Source organism: Camelina sativa, chromosome 1 (genome assembly GCF_000633955.1).
Source record: "Camelina sativa cultivar DH55 chromosome 1, Cs, whole genome shotgun sequence".
Lineage (NCBI taxonomy): Eukaryota > Viridiplantae > Streptophyta > Magnoliopsida > Brassicales > Brassicaceae > Camelina > Camelina sativa.
This window is the reverse complement of record NC_025685.1, coordinates 15,738,569-15,744,496: the sequence shown is the minus strand read 5'-3', so window position 1 is coordinate 15,744,496 and position 5,928 is coordinate 15,738,569. Positions and strand designations below refer to the sequence as shown.

At 35.2% G+C, this 5,928-nt stretch overlaps 1 long non-coding RNA gene across 2 annotated transcripts; it reads left to right on the top strand.

Moving 5' to 3' along the window:
* On the top strand, positions 369-3,142 carry LOC104792082. Of its 2 annotated transcripts, none has more exons than XR_769005.2 (7): positions 369-557; positions 812-874; positions 1,057-1,284; positions 1,394-1,485; positions 1,692-1,817; positions 2,002-2,717; positions 2,998-3,142. It is a non-coding gene; the product is annotated as an uncharacterized LOC104792082 (long non-coding RNA). The 2 variants fall into 2 exon arrangements; XR_769006.2 differs by having other exon boundaries at positions 1,696-1,817; positions 2,998-3,141.

Genomic DNA, 5,928 nt, shown 5'->3' with positions numbered 1-5,928 from the left:
ATTAAATGTAAGATTATATAGTGTATAATCTTGAAATTAGTAAAATTTGTTAATTTGAGACATACAGTTACTTGTTCTTGGCGCTTATGAATAATGACTGTATAATTTTAATTTTTAATTTTGATTCATCAGACCAACATTGTTTCCTATTACTGTTAGTGTATAACCTATAAAATCTATGTTTTTATAACTTAATTTATTACTTGTACACCCTTTTTAAAAAGAAAAAAAAAATCACATTGGATCAATAGAGACCCATTAAAAAGAAGACCAATTGACCATCAAATATTAATGATTCCAAAATTGTGTGGCCCAGTTCCTAACAAAAATAATACGCTGACCCATGTTCTCTCACTCTCTCTCTCTCGTTTTTGTTTGTATCGTTTTTTTTTTTTGGATATGAAGAACATATCCGGATCTTTTTTTGGCTGTCTGGATGTCCTTCGAAATCTGACGTTTTATTTCCCCTGAAACGATTAAAGTTCATACAACGCGCGATGAGATTGAAGTTGTCCAGTTTTAGATCTCATAATCTCCAGAATTATAAAGTCACAAAGGTATTTCTTCATCCAAAATTGTACCGTGAATCTTGGGGTTTGATTTTTAGTCTTTCCGTTTGCTACTATGAAATTTGATCCAATCAATTTTATGTTTTCTACAATCGGGTTTTGGGAATTTTGCTTAGGTAGGATTGGATATTGTTTAACTAAGAAATTTGATAGTTCTAAATGACATTCTTATTACTCCAACTGCATTCTGTGTTTTATTCAAAAACTTCTGTAAAACTGACGGATCTTTGTCTAATTTGCAGGTTTTTATATGTCGATTCTCATTAACAGAGTTCCTGAAACTCAAATAAATAATCGTCTATAGTGTAAGATAAGTGAATTTTTCTTTTTATTTCTTTTTTATTTCCTTTTTAGATGCATTAAGGTCAGTTTGGTTTCCAAACAAAAAAACATACCTTATAAAGTAGAAGTTTAGTATGACCATCTCTAGTAACAGTTTATAATGTTCTTGAGTATATTCAAAGTAGATTAATATGTCTCTGTTCAGGTTTTGGACCTGAATATCAATGATGGATAATATAGAAGTTTTGCCAGAGAAGATAAGAATCCACTCCAGTCTTTCTTATAAATTGAATCTGATCAAACATTACTTTATATATGATAAAACTTACTTTTACATATTTGTTGTGTAGGTTAAATTCAAAGACAACATGTTAATGAAAACTAATCATCTATGGTACTTGTGTTTAAACACCAATTCAGACCAGATAAAGGGGTATGTTTTTGTCTAATTTGCAGGTTGTATATGTCTATCCTCATTAACAGAGAATATTATAGCCAATGGTTTTTCCTTGGATACTGATTGGTGTCTTTTGATTTGACAGCCACAATCTGCAACTTTGGGACAGATTCACGGAAAGCGAGAGACAGACCATCATTTGGAAGGTTGTATGACATCAGATACAAAGTGTTATAGGTTCGTAAAAGTATTATCATATATCAGATTTAGTTCAACGATATAAGTACTTACGATTTGATGAAATTATCAACTTCTATCCTAGCAGGGTTGAGATGTACTTGTGATGCATCATAAGAATTAGACAGATATCTACTTCCTGTTACATATTTTTAAAAATATTAGATATAAATTCATCTATATTTTCATTTGTATATTTTTTTAAGGAAGGTGGGAGCCGAATATTACCTTTTTATGTTTTCACTTTGACAAACCGGAGGACGCAAACCACAATGACACCATTAGATGCCTGGCAGGCTCCGAATACTTTTTCAGCGAATAAGCCCCACAAGGTACATGATACCCTCTCGTCCCTGTCAATCAAAATATGATTTTAGTTCATGTTTTTTTGAATAAAGGCTTAGAATTAGGCAGACAAATGTAACATTTCGTCCCGCATCTCAAACACGAGTTTATGCTTGTGTTTAAACACCAATTCAGACCAGATAAAGGGGTATGTTTTTGTCTAATTTGCAGGTTGTATATGTCGATCCTCATTAACAGAGAATATTATAGCCAATGGTTTTTCCTTGGAATGATGGTCTGTCTCTCGCTTTCCGTGAATCTGTCCCAAAGTTACAGATTGTGGCTGTTGTTAACTTCAACTGTCTCCATATCACCAATGTTCACCACTTGACCGATCACATCTGTAAATTTTGTACCACATATAGAAACCATTAGAGGAAGTTAATGTTTTTAAATCGTCCATACTTTAAGAATATAATAAGAAATCAATAACAATTACCAATCAACATGTTAGTGTTAAGCGCTGGATCTTCAACTCTTTCAAACTTTGTCAAGCTTAGGAAGTTTGAGTCGGACTTAGGATCACTAACAGCAACATAGGTCCTATTGACAAAACTAAGTTTGTACAAATGAGTAGTCGGACGGAACTGTCCAACCGCATGAGTGAGTGAAAAGGTCTCGATGAACCTCCATGAGCCAATGGGAAGGTGGTTGACATAACGGTTCACCAAGTCTTTTTTCACGGACCCGTGTATTTTCATTCCCTATAATATATAATATAAAATAGTGAGGGAAGAGAAACTTATGAAAAGCATAGATTATATATGAAAGTGATACTCACAGTCTTGTCAACCAAAATGAGTTCAAGTGTTTCTCCTGTGGTAGCTCTATACTGCGCCAATTATGAAGGTCTCGGAGGAAAGCAAAAGAAGTCGCCATTGTTTTAGGTATGGATTTATTTAGTTTTGTTTGTTTTGATTCTATCATTGGTGAGACTATGTTTATACATTTTGCAATTGGAGATTGTTATGATTGCGTATCAAAAATAAAGAATATATGGGATTCTCTATTGTTGGGAAGTTTAGATTTTTTTGCTGATAGGATTTAGATTATTACGTTCGGTAATTTGCATATGTTTAGGAATACGGGGATGTTATAGGTGCGATATCTTTGGAGATTGATATCAAAGTAATAGTAATTGATTATGATTGATTGTTGAATTCGCAGAAATTTTTGCTAAGTCGAAGGAAAAAGTTAAGAGGTCTTATACTTTCTATATTTTCAGCCAACAAAGCTGTGTTATTTTTTAAATCTTTTATTAATTGTAAATAGAATGACATTATCTATAAATAAGTCTGAACTCAAAGTCTTCTTATGAAAAATGCTGTAAAAATGTTAATATAGATTCCACGTTGTCCTTAAATTGTATTTGTAGCATAAATACAATATTCTCCGGTCAAAAGTTTTAATAATAAATCCCTTCCCTCAAAAATCACAAATTGTTTAATAATATATAATAATTACAAAGAACCTACCACACAGAACAATCAACGCATCATATGAATGCAAAATAACTTACACCAACAAAACTTCCATCAGGTCCTTATAGCTCTTTCGAAAATATATGGGGCAGACGAATGCGAAGAGGATCAAAGCAGCAATTAATACAAAATTCAAAGGAAGGACAAACGAAGATGATCAATTCAAATCACATAAAACTTGGAGATAATTGGACGATTTTAGTTATGCATATATGGCACTCTTTCTATTGCTGATGTGGCGAAAGGAGGAAGAGAGTTAACTCTTTCATAGTATAGATTTAAACTCTATTAAAAATTAAAATTTAAGTATTATTAAATATTATATATTTGATTTCTTAATATCTTGAAAATATATTATTTATCTCTCTTTGTGCTTTACATCTCTTATGAGGTGTAAAACATGTTTTTGTGTATGACTTTATAGCTGATTTGATATTGCTTCACTAAAATTTTTATTTTTGGGTTTAAGGAAGAAGATCTGGCTTTGCAAGAACTTGATTTGATGTTGTTTGAGTTAATTTTTGAGGTTTAAAGAAAAATGATCGACGAAAAACACATTTTATTAGCTATACATGTGTTCATATTACTTTATCTGCAAGAAATTTGTAATTTTGTAGTATGAAATATTTTGGTTCGAGAAGTTTCAATACATGTGGATCTAAAACCACTACAAGAAAACATGGAATTACCGACTGCAATTTGCGACTTAAAACACAGTCGCTAAATTTAGCGACTGAATTGCGATTGTTTTGCTACTCAATAGCTACACAAACAAAACAGTCGCCAAATAGACGCTAATTCGATACTAATGTAAAATGTCTCATTTTAGTCGCCAATGTGCGCATTGGCGACTAATTTGGCGACCAAGTTTTCAGTCGCCAACCTTTGCGACTAAGCAGCTACTATTTAGCGACTGATTTATTTAATTTGGGCCTTAAACCAAATTTGGTCCGTAAGAAAACGGCCCAAACCCAAATCTATCTCATCTTCATCTCGAGAAAACCCTAATCCCTCATTTCTCTTCTTCCCCGAGAAAACCTTAGATCTCAATTGCTCTCAATCGAGAACCCTAAATCGTTGTTCCCGTTCTTGTTTCTCTTTTGTTGTTGATGGCCGGAGTAAAGAAAAGAGGAGGAGGAAGAAGAAACTCCTCAAATCCGACCACTCGAACCTCACAACCGGAGAATCGAAGACCCGCGAATCTTCCCAGCCAGTATGCCTTCACGCCGGCGAACCAACGAGACCTAGACACTGATTCTCAGGGAATTCCTGTCCCAATCCTCCAGCCTCCAGCGAGACCGATGGCTAATTATGGAGACTATCCAACTCCGAAAAACCTGTTCCATAACTCGAGGAGCTTTCCAGGAGCTTTCCAGGAGCAGCCCCTTCCGGCGAAACTCCAATCAGGCGTCCTTTTCCTCAACCTCTCGCCTCTGCGATGGATCCACCAGAATTCTCGAGTCCACTTCGACAATCTCCTCAACTATCAGTCACGAATCATCCTCGACAGTCTCCTCAGGTCTCGACTCTACCTCGACAGTCTCCACTACCTCGACAGTCTCCTCAGGTCTCAAATCATCATCCATTGTCTTCTCAACCTCGAGCTGGCTCTGGATCGCACCACAGTTCTCAAGCGCAGAACTCGCATCAGAAAAGAAGAAGACCAAGCTGATTCTGATGATGACGGTTTAAGGGACTCACATCTCCCAACTGATGTACTCGCTTCTTTACATACCATGCTCGTCGAGCCAGGCCGTGAGTTGTACACCACTGTCCTCTCTCCCACATTAGAGCGTGGAACTACTTGGTAAGGATTGTGTGTGTAGATTAGATTGATTAGAGTGATTAGAACGATTAGAATGATTAGAATTGAATTAGTAGGTTTGTTATTGTTGTCGATTAGTTTAGTAGGTTTGTTGATTGGATCAGTAGGTTTGTTGTTGTTGTCGATTAGTTGTTGATTAGATTAGTAGGTTTGTTGTTGATTATAATTTAACTTTCAATTTGTTTGTGTTTTCAGGTTTGGTAAGGATAAGGGTCAGATTACAAAAGTGTTTACAAACAAGTTTGATGGGCCATATTACAGTTGGATTTGTGTTCCTAATCAAAGAAGAGAAAGATACTTCTTGGAATTCGCGGTAAACTTCTACTCCTTACAATTTTATTTATTTATTTATAGTATTTTTTGGGATTGGTTGATCACTAACACTTTTCTTCTTTTGTAGAAAACACACACCTGGGATCCCTCACTAACCGATGTGGTTCAGGAAAAGTTCTATACCACTTGTAAAAACCGTATGAAAGACATGGTTTCCAAGGCAGCAGCTCAGCGAGATCATGCAAAACCAAGTTGGATTGAGAAAACTCTTTGGAAAGAAATGTGTGACTATTGGAACACAGAAGAAGCCATGGCAAAGAGTGCAACCGCTTCAGCAGCTAGAATGTCTGACCGTAATGGTCTTGGCCCTCACAAGCATGTATCAGGGCCAAAGTCTTACTTACAAATCGAACAAGAGATGGTGACTTATCCTTTTCAATGTTTAATAAGTTACATCAGATGGTTCATTATCTAACCTTTTCATTGTCTAACTTTTCAGGAAGTTGAATTGGGAAGACC